Source organism: Leopardus geoffroyi, chromosome A3 (genome assembly GCF_018350155.1).
Source record: "Leopardus geoffroyi isolate Oge1 chromosome A3, O.geoffroyi_Oge1_pat1.0, whole genome shotgun sequence".
Lineage (NCBI taxonomy): Eukaryota > Metazoa > Chordata > Mammalia > Carnivora > Felidae > Leopardus > Leopardus geoffroyi.
In genome coordinates this window covers 76,739,267-76,757,813 of record NC_059336.1, presented here as the reverse complement: position 1 = coordinate 76,757,813, position 18,547 = coordinate 76,739,267, and positions in this window count along the sequence as shown.

The following is an 18,547-nucleotide window of genomic DNA, read 5'->3' as shown; positions in this document are numbered from 1 at the left end:
TAAATCATTTTGCACTTACTTTGTTATTAGAAGAGGGTACTGTGTGGCAATACGTAAATTATGAACAGAAGAAATTATAAAGTGCACATCTGCAAAGGGAATAGATGTGTACTTCACTGGGAATATAGTTAATAACTATGCCTATACCATTTTACATCATGATGGAGGAACTATCGAACTGTCACAGAAACAAAAAATTTCCTTGACAAAGTTGCATTTTTAATAGACCCGTAATATGTAGTATTGCTCTATTTTTTCTTCTTACTGGATGAGTACAATGACTATCCTACTAAACATCATCTAAATGCCATCTCTTCTCACTGCTCCTCTAATGCTCAGTTTATGTAATACATTGAAACATGAAGCGTGCGCTAAAATCATCAAAGAAACTAGAAAAATTCTTTTAAGCATTCGTTTTGATTCTTTTAAAGCCCAAGATGAGCAGAAACGCACCTCACTACTGAAAATCTGAAATACATTTAGTCGCCCTGCAGGCTGGCTAATCTAGATTTGCTTGCCCTACCTTAAAAGCAAGACAATCTGTAAGGTCCTCAAATGTAAGTCTTAGTCACATAACTGAATAAAGGTGGAATTTCCCTCCTACCTCCTTCCTGACTTAAAAGAAACATATAAGCAGACAAACAAAAAACAGATGTGAGGGCCTCTGGATTCTTGAAGCCTGGTTAATTGAAGTGTCTGCACAACTAGAAAACGATATTATTTTAAAACCTTATTCTTTTAGCCTTAGTTGAAAGTGCTTTTTAGATCTGTCCTAGAAAATGCAGTCTGGTGTGCATAATTGAATTCTTATTTTCATAACTAAGAATTTTGCACTAACTCAGGATCATGCCTTTAAACATCATTTCTCAGTGTCTAGGACTGTACAGATAAAAGTTTAACATGTATCCATCCCATTCCCAGGGTATCTATCCCTGGAACTCTTGGCTTTAACACATAGCATTATTTCCTTACGGCTCCTAAAATTAAAGAATAATTTCGAAAATATCCAATATGCTTTCATCTCTTTCTATTGCCGCGACTGCCCTAGTTGGAACCCTCACCATCTGGCACCCAAACCCGTGTACCACCTTCTTAACCACCCCCCCCCCCCGCCAGCTTCTGCTTCTCCCCTTTCTACCTTCCATCTAATGGCAGAGTCATCTTTCTTATAAAGCCCAGTTCTGCCAGGTCAGCCCTCGATCTTGATTCCAGCTTGAGAAAGCAAACCAAGCACTCGTGGCTACCTCCCCTTACTTTCCAAGTCCCACTGAAACGGCAGAAGAGGTTTCATTCTGTTTTCCCAAGAATAAAACTCTATAAGAGTTCTGGCAAATAAGAAAGCAACCCACTTAGGTTGGAGGAAATTGACTCAAAGAAAATGGAAGTAAATGAAAGGACAGAAGACCAGAGGAAAAGTGCAGCCCAAAATATCAGAGGAAAGATCAGCTCCAGTTGAGTCAACAATCTCAAAGAGTGGCAGTGGGCTGTGGGGCTGTCAGCAGAGAGGGATTTGAAGAATTGCGTTCTGCAGAGCTGAGCCTCAGAGATCTTTCTCCCAACTCTCCCTCTCTAGTGTGTCAAGTGAACACTAGGAACCATAGTTATTCCCCAAGAAAAAACCCCAAGAATTTCCTTCTAAAGACAGTGGATGATATAGGTGGTAAGTAAGTCCAGTGAGTGAGAGGGGGCTGAGAGAAAAAAACAGAGTGGGGCTGGATGTAACATTGCACCTTCTCACCAGTAACAAAGGAGAAAATAGAGATCTGAGTGCTCCAAGGCCAAAATAACGCCTCTTTATTTGCCAGTTGTGGGAGTCCTCCAGCAGCGGGCCTCCTCTGCACCCACACCTCCTTCAGAAAACCCTGACAAACACACGGCGCTTCCCTCTCTGACGGGGAGGACTGCTGGACACCCCCACGCTGCGGAAGAAACACACGTGGAGGATCACCACATCCTAGGGACAGCAACAGTATGAAAGAAGAGGACCAAGAAGAACTTGTGGAACAGATGAGCGGATAGAGAGGAGATGTTGTTCAGCAAACAAAAGAAAAGTCAATAGTATAATCTTCCCTTTAAAACTGGGGCGAGGTTACGAAATCGAGGTGCAGCCAGTCGCCCAAAGACGTGCAACTAGTCTGTGGTATCTTCCACCAAAATTTGTTTGACTCCCAAATCCGTGTCTCCATTAAAGCACATTTAATGCAGGGTGAGCAGGTCACCTTTTGACACAGTGATGACATGTGAAATTGGGGCTTGAAGGAGTGGTAGGAACGGCACAGGTGGAACGGAGAAAGGCAGGGTGGGAGGGCACTTTACCCAGGGGAAGTTTGTGAGTAAAGAAGTGTGCAAGGTGTATTCGGAAACACTTGAAGTCGAAGATTCGTTCTAGGGAAGTATAAGACAAAGAAGAAAAGCCAGGTTGGAGACCGATTCCTCAGTATTTGTTTTTTGTTTTTTAAAGTTTGTTTATTTTGAGAAAGAGAGCGTGCATGAGCAAGCGAGGGGCAGGCAAAGAGGGAGACAGAGAATCTCAAGCAGACTCTACACGGTCAGTGCAGTGCCTGAAGTGGGGCTCCAACCCATGAACCCTGAGACCATGACCTGAGCTGAAACCGAGTCTGACGCTTAACTGACCGAACCACCCAGGGGCCCCAATTCCTCAGTTTTAAATGCCCAGGAGTAGAGTGTCAGTTCCACCTTTAGGGCAGTGAAGCACCAGGGAAAACTTTTAAGCAGAGGGGAGGTTCTAAGCGGTGACAGTAAGATTCTCCCGAGACCTATGCAGAATGTTTTGGGGTGGGAAAAAGACAGAGGCAGCAGTGGTATGAGGAGGTTTGGGGGCTCCTGTTATGACTATAACTGTTTCAGAGCCTGAGCACTTCAAAGAAGCATTGACATCACTTTAGATTTGGCACATGCACTCTCTGGATCTATTAAAAATCTGGTTTCCTTTTTCATTTATCTTTCTATTTTTACTAAAAGAAAAACATATAGTTCAAAATTGAGCCCTGGTTCTAACCAGTACATTTCAGATCACTGGTGTTAATGGGTCAAGTCCCCGGAGGGCTCCACATTTAGAATAGGCCATTTGCACGCGCGAACAGGGCTCATACGTTTTGTCCATGCTCCTGAAACAATTGATGTACTCCAGTATATGGTGTATGTTTTTTATAATTACACCAGAAGAAAGCATTCTTTATGGAAATAAATGTGCTTTTTAAAAACACATTTCTGAAAAGCAGCAGGCAAGGCATTAATAACAAAGTGAAATGATAAACCGAATAGAAGTCTGAGAAAAATTCTATATTTGTATTATACAGCCATTGTTTTCATTCCTGGCACCTTATTTTTCATGTACATAAAGAGAACGCAAGCTACAGCAGGGTGAGACAAAGATCAATGCTGAATGTATTACTTGGCACTGGTCAGACGCAGTTTAATAAGAAAAAAATTGATCCATTAAGCTAAACCTAATTTTTGGCCGAAAATAGTTGAAATCTCTTCTTTATATTGCTAGCTTCATAAAGACCTATAATATTTGGAAGAAACAACTCAAGGCTGAGTTTAATAGGATTAAATGTATTGCAAATATACTTAACAAGAATCTATCAAGTTGTTAATGATTGCTATTAATATCAAACAATTTTTGTATAGAATTTTTTATTACAGCAATTGTAAAATACAGCCATAAGAAATGTAATATCAAAAGGTTTTCGGGTAATTTGTAACAGCTACAATTGCAGAACTCAAATCCTAACCTACAAGATACAGTAATTTATTTTATCAATCAGTTTCTAACACAAGTGCAATTCAATTTGTAAAGTATTTAAGCGCTGGTCTTAGGCCTGGGTGGCCAAGTTCAGAAGGACCACATCTACAGCAGCTAGTAGTGATGCTACATGCTACATGCCCAAAGATTGCAAGTGGAGGATTTGGTGTTATGAGATTTTGAAATATTTCTGAGATGTAATACTAATTTCAAAAACGATATTTTAATTCAGCTTCCTCTCAGATCATTGAAAAGCAGAAGTTTCAGTCTCAAATTTTATAGAACCATGGAGCTTTAAAGGGAGTATGGAATTCAGTAACTGGTTCAATCTGCCCATCTATAGATACAGAAACTAGAGCTGCAGACTGGTTCTATAAAATAATCTGCCATACACTGGAGGAATACTGAATGTTTTTATTCACGAGATGAAAACCGCTGTGACGAAAACGGAGGCTTCAGAAAAGTGAAATAGACACTTGTAGCCATAACCATGATATATCAACCTGAAAAACATATGCACAATAAATGCCTTTTCTACCTAAATCGTAAAGATTTGGGTTTGAATGCTCAAAGTCTCTACTTCCCTTTATTTATATGGACAGTCACTGCTACGTAATAAGTGCAGAAATACACATGCACACAAACATACACTCACTCACCTAAACACATTTTTCTCAGAACTTAAATAATCAACATTTGAAATGGACCCATGAAAATTAGGATATTTTAAAGATCATGGTTTACATACACAATTATATTAATAAAAAATTTTTAACGACTGTATTCCCCAAAATTAAGAAAGAAAAATCATGTTCTTACACCTATTTAAAAAAAAAAATCTCTTATAGCCTGGGCACTGGGTGATGAGCTATGCCCTTTTACCTCCAGGGTACCAATTTAAGTCCCCTGCACATCAAGAAGGAGGAAATATTGTTTCCATTTTAATGGCTGTCCAGTGTTCTATGCAAAATGGATAGGAGGTTTCAGTTCAGTTCTTAGTAGATAGATGCTTACATTATAGAATTGTCACCCAGGAGAAAGGACAAGAACTGAAAGATTATGGTGGAGAGGCACCCTCTCACCCATACAGTGCATCCCATGTGTGGGAAGGACATGCACTGTGCTTAAGAAAATGCCTTTCAGTTCGCAGGAGTTAATTAAGTATTCCTCATAATTACTGGATTTATTACGTTTGGTAAAATCGGAATGTTTGCATGTATGTTTGTTTTTACACACAGGACAGCAGTTTGTAAGAGCAATGCTGGTGGCCGAATACTGTGATCATGAGATCACAGAGCTGAGAATACCTTTTTCTGAATTACAACTCCTGAATATTTTAACTGCAAAGTATGATGTAAAAACTCTATTGATGATTAATTTGTATTTTAAGCATATAAATCACTTCTTGGTTGCCATGCTTATACTGATTTAGAAAAATACACACTTCAGTCTATATTGATCTGTTTTTCTAATTCTTCATCAGAAGGGTCTAATATGGTTGTTTCTGCAATTTACTTTCCAAGTTATCCTTTTAGGAGATGAAGTAACCAAAAGATATTGAAAATCCAAAGTAAATTACATCGTGCCAGTTAGACTTCCCTGAAGGAATGGATACACCTCTGTAATCTGCTCAGCTCACAACTAATAGGTAGGGGATTCAGCTCTGTCTTAATCTTTACTAAACTATGACTCTTTTTAGCACACATTTGTCTTCAGAACACCTATCAAATATTTAGTATATCTTCTAACACGATTAAATTTCCTATTAAATTACAATCTACATTATGAATCAGAGCTTTTAAATGTATATAAAATCCAGTACTATATTGTGATACTTACTGAAGGACACTAAAAAGGGATGCTTTGGAAAACATTATGCCTCATTTTCTAAGCTCCAAACACGTAATTTAATTTTTTTTTAATCCCTGGTTTCTTGAAACTGGTTTGCTTACAGAAGTTAAGTTTGTATATAATTTGCTAATGGGGAAAGGGCCTAAACATATACCAGGGAGAAAAAAAATAAACCTAATCCTCTAAATGAAAGTAGAATTTGAATATTGCCGTAGGAGAGCACACAACAGATGTCACCCAAAAGAAAGAGAAACTGAATCATATCTATCTATGCATACATGTTTGCAGACAGAACGTATATGTGTTTGCATGAAGATAGATGATCAGATATACGTACATTTGATGCCTTTCATACTATGAAACAAAATCTAGAGAAGGAGATACCAGGTGATAAAGATGATTAAAAATGTTCAAATTAACTAAATTTAGCTAAATGTGATCTCTTAAATAATAATGACAGAATAGGAAAAGTTTACTGAGTCTCCTATCCTTCAATGTCATCTAGACAGAAAAATAATGCATGCAAAACTGTAAACAGTGGACAGAGTATCTAGAAGTAATCGATGTTTCAGAATTCATTGAACTGTGGTAAGGAAATTAATATAAGAAAGCTCAACACTAACAAAAATACAATCACAGGAGAAGAGATTTAAAGAAATCAAGGATAATGAAGGAGCTTTAAAAGGGAAGTAAGTTTTGGAAATTGCTGTAAAGCTATAGGCTATACCAGGGAACTCATAAGAAGGTTAAATGACAGTCTAGTGCATGGCCCAACGAGAAAAATAAATATCAGAGAGGAGAACAAAAGTGAAAATTACTAACCATCTCGTAAGATAATTTCCTTCCTTTCCATTAATATAAAAGTACATAGCCACTAAAAATGTTTGCTAAGTTTAAACCAATAGTCTGGTTGTAGTGCTGATTCTATTTCCTAGAAATAGTTTGTTAGAGTTGCTATCAACCAACGTGTCTCTGTATTCCTTTAAAAATCTGTAACAAACCTATAGAACAAATCTATAACTATATATCATCTGCCATATATTTACTACTGTTAGTGTAAAATTGTTTTTGTTAATCACAGGATATCCAAGTCTTGACGCTAAAAATGGAACCCAGGGCTTTTGATTTTTGATTTACCTTAGGAGTTAATTTTAAGTGCTACTTTTGTATGAAGTTTCCTAATAATATGTAGTCTGTTGTCAGTTAATCAGGTTAGTGGGGTGATGAAGGTCATAGATCACCAAAATCATGATGAAGACAAAGTTAATAAAAACATGTTTTAAATGGAGTCAGTGTAAACTCAGTTAAAATTACATCCAATTCACTAATTTAATTATGATGCATTTAGACAATGGAATACATGCAACCAGTTTTTTTAAAGATGAAGTTGATAATATATTTATATGTGTATATGTGAATATATAAACAATATATATTGAAATGTAGAAACAGAAATACATTGTTATTCATGTGAAAATTGTGTGTGTGTGTGTGTGTGTGTGTATGTGTGTGTGCATACAGTTGACCGTATGGATGTATTGTAACATCTGAAATGACATACACCAAAATAGAGTGATTGCCAAAAAAATATGTCCAATATCAGTATAGTCTAATTTGGTCTTGTTTTTGCTAGCTAGTCCTTCCTGCAGACCATGGCTCTTACTTCCTCCTCTCAAAACACTCTCATTTCAATGTCACAAAATCTTGGCTCCAAGGCATCAACGTATTTTTATCAACTTGTTTTTCGTTGTTGTTGCTTTTTTAAATTTTATTTTAGACAGAGAGAGTGGCTGAGCAGGGGAGAGGGGCAGAGGGAGAGAGAGAATCCCAAGTAGGCTTGATCCCACAACTCTGGGATCATGATCTGAGCCAAAAGAAATCAAGAGTCAGTTGCTCAACTGACTGAGCCACCCAGATGCCCCTATTTTTATCAACTTGTTAAACATTAATCCCATGCTGTTGTTTGGATCAGGCTAGCCAACTAGAACATTCATCAACATTACCATCAAACAAAGATTTTGCCTTATCAATCCATATTAACACTAATTCAGGCATTCCTTATGCCCCATTCTGACTGAAGAGAGCTCAGCACTGCTTTGCCAAGGTCACCGTGAAGGAATGCCTTTTCATGGCTTTAGCACATTATTTCATTGTTTTTCAGTCAACTTGAAGAACTTCACCAATACTCAAAAAACAATTTGTATTTTAAATTTTCAAATTAAGAAAAACTTCTTGCTCTATTTAAACTATAATGCAAATTGTTTAATGCTTCCTGTTTTTCTAATGGTTTTACAACTTCAAGATTTTCTTGAGTGTTAAGCATTGTCCTTTTTACATTAGGCTAACAACATATTAAGCACATGGCCACTCATCTAATGGGTAGGTAGCACAGATTTTTTGCATGTAGCAGGTAACACTGCACAGTATTTATTAATACAGACTTCTAAATAGTGGATGTCTTCTAATATCTAGAGTGGTTTTTTGAGTGGATTTATAGTGGTTCTGTTTCTCTTCTAACCATAGTAAATTTCCAAGTTGATTAAATTATAATTAATTATCTTTATTTTTTGACTACTGCCTCTCTTGTACCACTAGCTAGTACAATGTCATATAACTAAATTGAATAAACAGATACATAAACACACAAGGGGAGGCATTTAATGTAGTGTTGCAAATCTTTCAGCTTGTATAGTTATCATCCCACCCCTTCATTCTTTTCTGCTTCTTCCCCACTGAGAAAAAGAGAAAGAGAGAGAGACATTTTTATATTCTGTGCTTTGAGTATATGTTCTCTTCAGCTAGGATGTTAATAAGCTGCTCAAAAGCTGCTTTTCCCTCAACCACCAAAACCAGATTTATGGAATTTCAGTGGTAAAAATAGAAATAGGATACTGAAATACTAAGTGTACACAAAGTGTTCCTAGTGATTCCTCTAGGTCTGTAAGTGCATATAGGGTATTTTCAGGATTATTCACCTGTGCTGACCCAGTAATTCTGGGAGAAGTCTAATTAAAGCTGTCAAATGTTATTGTAATTAGACCCTAAGATTAACTATAATCAAAATGACTGAGAATAAATACATATTAACAACTATGGTCAGTAATACCACTCAATTTGATCATTTTAATAGATTATATATAAATGTGTATTGTTGAATACACATGTTGAATACAATTGTTGAAACATATAGCTATCCCTAGGCCCAGAGGATTTTACATATATATGTATGTGTATATATACACACATATATGTATGTATATATGTATAAAAATATATAATATATATATAAAGATATATATTTTTAAATATATAGGTATAATATATATATTTTAACACACACTAATACACATATATATGTATATCTGTGATGTGAGCACCTATAAAATTGTTTTTATAATATTTATTATCTGACTTTTCATAGTCATATATCATATGGCCTATGTAAAAAAAAAAGTTAGCAACAAAGATTCCTGAGTTGTATACAGCATGCATAAAAGAAAAAAAAGAACACGGTAGCCATAGGATAGATGTTTAAGACCCCGTAGAAAGAAAAATTAAATGGAATAAACCAAAGAAAGTGATAAATGGGAAAAGCAAGAAAAAAAAAAAAAAAAAGGAAACTAGATTATCTATTCCTCCAGAGAATTATCCTTATTTTCTAATTCTTTTGTATATACCCTCAACACTTACATTGCTGTTTAACATATGGTGGGCTCTCAGCAAATGCCACTGACTTGCTAGAAAGACCAGAGCAGTAAGCATATTGGCTAAGGAGACAGGAAATAAATGTGTGGGCAATTGGCAAAGTTGACACTGTTCATTTTCCATATTACCTAATGGATAGTTCACTTCCCGTATCATTGATGAAATTCTATTCATTTCACTCTTTGTATACCCCCAAATTAATACCTCAGTGATTCAGAGAGGTGCATTTTCTTTAACATGTAGGTGACTTAAGTTTCCAAAAGAAAACCTTCTCAGGGTCCTATCCAAAATCAAACAAAACTGTAATAAATACAGAGAGTATAGAAATGTTATGTATGGTATACTGGCCTTAAAAACAAGGCTCATTGACTGGTAATGGGCTTTAAATATTCTTTTTTAAAGTTTTTAAAAAATGTTTTTATTTATTTTTGAGACAGAGGGAGACAGAGCATGAGCAGGGGAGGGGCAGAGAGAGAGGGAGACACAGAATCTGAAGCAGGCTCCAGGCTCTGAGCCATCAGCACAGAGCCCAACGTGGGGCTTGAACTCACAGACCGTGAGATCATGACCTGAGCTGAAGTCGGACGCTTAACCGACTGAGCCACCCAGGTGCCCCTGGGCTTTAAAGATTCTTATAGTCTACAGACTGAAACAGAAAAGATCCAATTCTCAAAATAGTAAAAAGAGCTACGTGCTAATCCTTCCTTTTTCTATCTGCAATTAGGGTTGCAGATTTCTCTTTGAAAAAATTAAGGCTCTATTATTTCCCAGCCTTGAAAGTAGGGGATACTGTTTTCTTAAAGGGATACTGTTTTTCTTAAAGCTGAGGCTCAAGGATTCAGCCAACAAAGAAATTATTCACCAGCATATTTGGCCTTAAAGATGCCTAAAAATATGCATTTCTTCTTTCCAAGGCCATTAACTGTTGTTTTTAAAGGAAAGTAGGAGAGTAAATTTGTTAACCTAGTTTGGCAACCAAAGACCATAAGACAAATTATCCTTCAGGCCAATAGCCTCATCACATTAAAAAATTACTCAGCTCCAAGAATCAAAATTGCAAAATATTCTGAGTTTATGGAGAAATGAAAATGTTTAAATTCAGTGAAGTAAACTTGTGGTTATTTCATTACCATGGAGAGCATAATATTTCAGAGATGACACCTCCTTTATGAACAGGTATCATAGCAAGGTTTGTAAAAGCATGGAAAAAGAAATTCTTTTTGAAAGTCATGAAAAAGGAACATAGTTACATATAATTAAAAGTCAAGATCGTTTAAAGGACAGTAGAGTCCAGTGCAATTAGGGTGTGTGTTTGAATCTCACCTCTGCCACTTGCTAATTATGTGACCGTGATCAAGTCATACAACTTCTCTGAAACACAGATCAGTAAAGTGGAATTAAAAATATAAGCAAAGAGGGCCCCTGGGTGGCTCAGTCAGTTAAGCATCTGACTTCGGCTCAGGTCATGATCTCACAGTCTGTGAGTTCGAGCCCCACGTCAGGCTCTGTGCTGACGGCTCAGAGCCTGGAGCCTGCTTCAGATTCTGTGTCTCCCTCTCTCTGCCCCTCCCCTGTTCATGCTCTGTCTCTCTGTCTCAAAAATAAATAAACATTAAAAAAATTAAATATATATATATATATATATATATATATACACAAAGATATTGTTACCTAGAGTCTCTATCTCAGATCTGTTCAGAGGAGTAAGTTAGTCCTTGGGATCCAAGCTATTACTTAGCCCAATGCCATGAATATTTTTAAAGTCAAAATATATGAAAAAATAAAAATAAAAAAAGTTAAGTAGAAATATATTCAGGGAATTTCAAAGAACAAGCATCAAGTACTTTTGGTGCATAAGATAAGACCAGGTCTATGTGTGTATGAATATGTTAAGTATACATTAAAAATTTCCCAAAGTCTACATAAGAAATGATTGGTAGTATTTCTCTCTGGGAAGTGAGACTGGGAGTTTTAAGTGGTGGGAGAGCTCAGGCAGGAAGATTTTAACTTTCATTTTATTCCCTTCTGTAATATTTAAGCCTTTAACAATGTCATACATTATTATATGATTCAAAAAATAATTTGGAAGACAAACGAATTATCTCAAACATCAGCATGAGGCAATATATCTTTTTCAGTATATGAAAGGAATTAATACATGCTCCTTTCCTCACAAAGACTAAATGATCTATGAAACTTAAAGTATAGAAAAATTACCAAAAATAATTCATTTTTAATAGGAGATGAAAATGGCAATAAATGATTTTTTAACAATGCCTTGTAGGTACATGATACCTTTTTGGGCTAATTACTAACATTTGTATAGCAAATAGTACAAAACATTCTCACCATTTGCTCCTTAAGACATAATCAACCAGTGCTATCAGCACCATCATTTTCATAATGATGAGGACTGTAAACGTCTTAGAAAAAATGGAAACACTTTTAGGATCGGGAACAGAATCATTCTTATTCATCTTCATATCTCCCTTCATACCACAATGCCTGGCACATGATAGATCTTCAATAATTAACTGTTGAATAAATAAACAAATAAACAAATGAAAAAAATTATTTAATGCGTGACACAGAAGCATATCCATTCACTATTACCCCAAATTTCTAGTGGCTGTGTTGGAGATGTCCACTTTTTCATCCTTAGCCCCATCCTACTTAGGGAACCCGCCCTAGTCCCTTAAAGTAAATCTTACCTGCTAACTGGTCAGTGGCTCCTTCCTCTGATCTAAATTGATTGGACCAGAGGTGGAGAGTGATATAGTTGAGCTAATAGATTCTCTTATTTGTAATTAGCTTCTCTTTGTTGGACACTTGAACAGGGAAGCTGAATTTGAGCCATGTGAAAATGGAGGAGATAGAGTCAGTCTCCACAGGGAGAAGAGACTATTTCTAAAACTTGAGAAAAAAGAGATGAGTCCTATTATGAGGCTCAACTGCCATTAGTCCCATTGGGCTTTCTGAGCTATCTCTATACTCTTCCAAAGTTTCATGTTTTTTTTTTTTTTTTTAACTTTAAGTGGGTTTCTGTTCCATTCATACATGCAGAGAGACTATTCCACCACAACTATCTATAGAATCTTCACTATATTGCCCTGGCTTTTTCCACTATTGATATAGACGAACTATATATATTTATATTGGAAGCCAATCCCTCTACTTGTGCACTGGATCACCTACTCTGGAAATTTTAATCCAGCAATTCACTCCTTTCTTGACTACATCAGCAATTTTTAGCTATCTACTGGATTAGCCCCTTCAAAAAATACAAAGTAGCTGTTTTTTCTCATCTTAAAACAAAGATAAATCTCTGTTGACCTAGTGATGTGCTACAGTTATCTCATGCCAGCTTTCAAGAGCCATCCTTTCAACTCTGTATTCAGTGAAATCAGCCACAATGGGGGTATTCACATTACTGAGATTGGGGAAAGCTACAAATTAAAATGGGTTTTTCCCCAGAGAACCAGTGGTTAAATACTTAACAGCATACCAATTTTTTGACCTTACTATCTTCACTAATTATCATCCCATTTTTTAATCACTCTTTTCACCAAATTATATAAAAAAAGAGTCATGCATTAATATTTTCTCCATTTTTTTTCCCACTTGAACCCATTACAGTGAAGATTTTGTCCCTACCACTCTACTGAAACTGCTCTTATCAAGGTCTTCAAAGCCTTCCATAGTGCTAAATCTAATGGTCAATGACCAGTCCCCATATTACTTCATCTATCAGCAACATTTGACTCAGCTGATCATTTTTCTCTCCCTTTACTGGTCATTTCTTCTCGATCTTTTTTGCTGGTTCACCCTCTTTCCTCTGACCTCCTAATGTTGGAGTGTTCCAGAGCTCAGTCATTGGCCCTATTCTCTTCTCTATCTACTCTCACTCCCTTGATGACTACATTCAAACTCATGGCTTCAAAGACCATCTAGAGGCTCATGGCTCTCCAATCTATATTTCCAGGCCAGACTTTTCTCTTAAATTCCACACTCTTAGATCCAACTGATGACATCTCCACTTGGATATCTCAAAGATACCTCAAATTCAACAAGTTCAAAACTGAACTTCTAATCTTCCTTCCCAAACCTGTTTCACCAGCAATCATACATCTAAGACAATGGCAACACCATCTTTCCACTTAAGCAAAAAAACCTTGCACCTATCTTTGATTTCCATCTTACTCTCCCCTCCATACCCACCCTTTAGGAAATCCTGTTGGAGCTACCTTCAAACTAATTCCAAAACATAACATTTCTTACCCTACTCCACGGCTGCTAGCCTGGCTCAAACCTATAGTCTGGATGCTTAAAAGAGACTCCAGTAAGGCCCTGTACTGTACTGTTACCATAGTACTCCCCGTATTATTTATCCTCAAGACAAAAGCCAGAACGGCCCTTTTAAAAGTAAAGTCTGATTATGTCACTTCTCAGCTCAAAATGCTAGGATTGCACCCTAGTTTGCTCACAGTAATTGTCAAACCCCAGGTAATGACCTACAGGACCCTCATGAACTAGCCTCCTGTTAACTTTCTGATACCATCTCCTGGGACTCTCCATCTCACTCACCCCTTCTAGCTACACTGAGGCTGCACCTTAAATATGCTACACATGCTTCTGCCTTTGGGCCTTAGCTCCAACTGTTTGCTTTGCCTGGAACCATTTTCTCCTGTCTATGAACCTGGCTAACTTCCTTACTACCTCCTAATCTTTTCTCCCATCATCCCCTATTTAACATGGTGCAACGTATCCACCGAACTCCTACTCTCCTTACCCTGTTCTTCTTTTTCATTCTTTATTGTACTTACCACCTCTCAATCTGCTTTATAATTTATTTATGTGTTATGTTTGCTGCCTGCCTTTCCTTACAGAATTTACACTTCACAATGGCCAATACTATCATCTGGTTTGCTGATGACCCAAATATTTTGGATTATCTGGCTCCTAATAAATTTTTAATAAATATTTGTTGAAAAAATTAATAAATGACCAACAAAGACTATAAATGGCAAAGAACTTGTGAATTTATAACATAGGACCAAATCTGTTGTTATAAAAATTAGAAGTTTTAGAATTGTTTCCCTAATGAAATTTTTGCTTCTACAGTTTCCTGGTTAAAATTTAAAATTTACAGAAGAAATGTAGCAGTATTCCCACAACTGTACCTAAACCTCTCTCATATCTGGGACTCAAATCCTGGCTCTTATAAGAGCTCACAGCTCCTATAGGAGTTGTGCATTTATCAGCGGTGACACAAATGAGCCCATGTAGTATTTTGTACATATGGTGTTAACTTTTATGCTTTAATATATATGTGCAATATGTCTGAATTATACTTGCTCTAGGAACCATCACTTTTATTTCACTGACTTTTGTGTATTTAAAACCTCAGGCATCATACAGTATTGAATTAAAGTTTTTTTGGTTGTTTAATTTCCACAGAAGTAAGGGAAATAAAAGAAAAAGAACAATTGTTTTCACATTCAAATTCTTCATGGCTTGTACAATGCAAAATTCTCCCAAGTTAAGGAGAACTAAATATTAGAAACTGGGTGAGAGGTCCCCAAACATCTCTGCATTGACTCCAGTTAGGTTTCAAATACATGCTTATTACACCTAATTCATTGAAAATACGTGAAATAAAAGAATGATGTATGAAGCCTATTAAAATGCTGATGAAATATACTCATTCAAACATGAATTAAAACCTTACGGTAGTCATAGGTGACAGTTGTTTCAAACTGAATCTTATTTTATCCTCTTCAGTATAATCTTATTACAATGCAAGAAACCATCTAAAGAAAGAGTCCTTAATTAATTATAAAAGTCATATGTTCATTTATACAACAACAACAAAGAACAACCACGGGGGCACCTGCGTGACTCAGTCAGTGGAGCATCCAACTCTTCATTTCAGCTCATGTCATGATCCCAGGGTTCTGAGACTGATCCCTGCATTGGGCTCCACGCTGGGCATGCAGCCTGCTTAAGAGTCTCTCTTTCTCTCCATGGGGCGCTTGGGTGGCTCAGTCAGTTGGGCGTCTGACTTCAGCTCAGTTCATGATCTCATGGTCCATGAATTTGAGTCCTGCATTGGGCTCTGTGCTGACAGCTCAGAGCCTGGAGCCTGTTTCAGATTCTGTGTCTCCCTCTGTCTCTGACCCTCCCCCATTCATGCTCTGTCTCTGTCTCTCTCAAAAATAAATAAACATTAAAAAATAAATTTTTTAAAAAAACTAAGAAAAGAGTCTCTCTCTCCCTCTCCCTCTGACTCTGCCCCTCCCCCATGTGCTCTCTCTCTTTCTCTCTCTCTAAAAAAAAAAAAAGACCACGAATATACTGAGACTAAAAACTGAATTTGAAAAGAAACATAAAAGTTCCCAACACAAAAGAATAAAAATTAAGAGTATTGTGAATGAATGATATATTAGTATTAACTAAATTAATAACTAGATGAAATAACTTTTAAAAACCTATATAAAACTTGTGTAATTATTATCTAAGCCCATAGATATAACTAAGAAAGACTTTGACATAAGTTTGCAAATATATCAAAGTGAAACATAATTCTACAAAATAGGGAGACTAAGTGAATAAAATATCTAAAATATCATTTGGAGTAGATTGTATTCAAGCTTACTTTTGTCTCTATCTATCAGAAATTTATCATAATTGAACTACATCACATCCTTGGCCTCAATTTCTATGCCTGCAGACATGAAGAAGTTAGACCCAGGCTATCACCAACCCAAAGCAGGTATTTGTTATTTGGTTAAGTAACTGTCTACATTTTTAAAACCAATCTTTATTTCATTTAAACTAAAGTGAAGGTTTGGTGGAGAGACCAGTGTGAGTTAGTGAAAATCAACTGTGAATATTTTTTACAAATATTTGGGCTATAACTCAAAGCATTATAATTGGTGTAGTGGTATGGGCCAGATTTTTATAAAATACTTTTAATTTCAAATATTTCACATTTCAAAATTTCAAATATTTAAATTTCAAATATTTCACAAATATTTTATATGAACCAATATGTTGTTCAACATGTAGTTTAAAAACTCTCTTTGCCTATTTTAATTCTAAATTTATAGAAATTAAGGAATAGCTTGGATGAACATATATCAACCACCAAAATAAGATTTTAGGGAAAACATATACATTAATCTCTTTAATTGAACACAATTTTGTTTTTGGTCTTTTAGCATAATAATTTGTATATAAATAATGTGCTAGCAATAAACAATTCTTATCTTTTTTATCTGGCAGGATCTCTACTTGAAAACTATCATGAGCAGGAGTTTTTGTGAGTGAAAATAAATCACATTTAAAAAATATTCACAGTTGATTTTCACTAACTCACACTGGCCTCTCCACCAAACCCTCACTTTAGTTTAAATGAAATAAAGACTGGTTTCAAAAATGTAGACAGTTACTTGACCAAATAACAAATACCTGAGCAGGCTGCTTGAAAATCATGTTCACTGATAAACTCACAGTCAAATCCAATGACCATAGACTCACATAGACTCACCTTGGGGAGTAAAGGACTCCCCAAGGAAGGAACAGTTTTTCTAGGACTTATCAAGGTCTACTTGATACTATCTACAACTCTCCTTTGAGAATGTCCTAATAGCAAATTAACACAAAGAATAACCAAAACATCAGGGAAAGATTGACCCTAAAGGTATGATTGTTCTAGTTGTTCCAACTTACTTGTACCTTGGTGGGAAAAACAGAAAAGAATGTGCTGTAATCACTTGTCCATCAGCCCTGAAACAGGATGATGGAGATGAAATGAGATGATGGAGAAGACCAGCGGGGAGCCCAGAACCTCTTCTATGATTGTTGGAACACAGATGTTTGGGCAGCTCACCCCTGTCGTGCCATCTTGCTTTCATTTCTTGCTTTATTTTTTATCTCCATGATTTTCTGTTAACTTCCTGTTAACATCCATCAGAAACGTAGCTCCGGTTCTGACCAGCCTAAGGGCAATAGGTTGAATTGGGTCATGGAATATATGAAATAACTGATCTAGTTTCCACAAGGTTCGTGGACTGAATGGAAATTATTCAGAATGCACTGAAGGAAAAAAATAATCATATTCTGTCTTTCTGTCTGGATTTCTCTCCTTCATGGTCTTTTTGTATTTGGTTCATGGGAATGTGTATCTCTAAGGAAACCTTTTTTTTTTTTTTTAAACTTCAGCCAGTATCTGAATTATCTTGAGCTAATGATAATATGCCAGGCAGAAGGTATGGACAGGTGGAGATTGATAATTTCCAGTGAATATTTTCAAAGTTTCTCTGGATCATCTATACTGTTTTCCGGTTCATGTAACTTTTTCAAAAGTCACCTTCAACAGGGCGTGTAGTGTGGTTGAAATATGACACTACGAGGATGGCAGAAATAGAGAAAACAAGGGAGGCAACAAAATAAAAAAGATCGGGCTTAACAATAATTTCTATTCACTTAACACCCATTCATTTGCTCAAAAAATTACTGAGTGCCTATCATGTGCTGGGGAACAGAGAAGTAAACAAATAAGTCCCTGCCTTCATATTAAAGTAGCAAGACAGACAATATACCAAAAATAATAATAGTGATAACTGGTATGGTGAAAAAGAAAGCTGGTAAAGAGAGTAGTGTGGTCGTGCTGGTTTCCACAGGGAGGGCAGGGATGCTCTATCTGAGATGGTGACCTGGAGGTAGAGGAGGGGATGAAGAGAAGTAGCAGGTCATGTACCTGTATACCTGTAGGAGGTAAAGCCATTCCAGGAAGAGGGATCAGCAAGCATGGGAGCTTCTAGGGGCCTGAGGAGATACAAAGAAACCAGTGGGATGGGGCAGTGGGTTTGACAGGAGGAAAAATAAGCAGTGAGGTTGGAGAAAGAATCAGAGGCCACATCATATAGGGCCCGTGGGCCATTACAGGTCTTTGGATTTATTCTAAGTGTGATGGGAACTCGTTGGAAAATGTGCCGTTATTTGATTTACCCTTTTTAAATGTCACAGGTTTGCTGGCTTAGAATGCCCTATAAGGGGACATAGCGGAAGCAGGAAAACCAGGCAGGCGGCTAATGCAGGTGGATGGCCAAGAGATGGTGGTGACTGCGCCTAGGGTGGGAAGCAGAGCCCCGGTGGAAGGGTCGGTGTGGAGAGAGGCTTTGAGGGAGGAGCCTGCAGGAATTGCTGACAGGGTTGGAT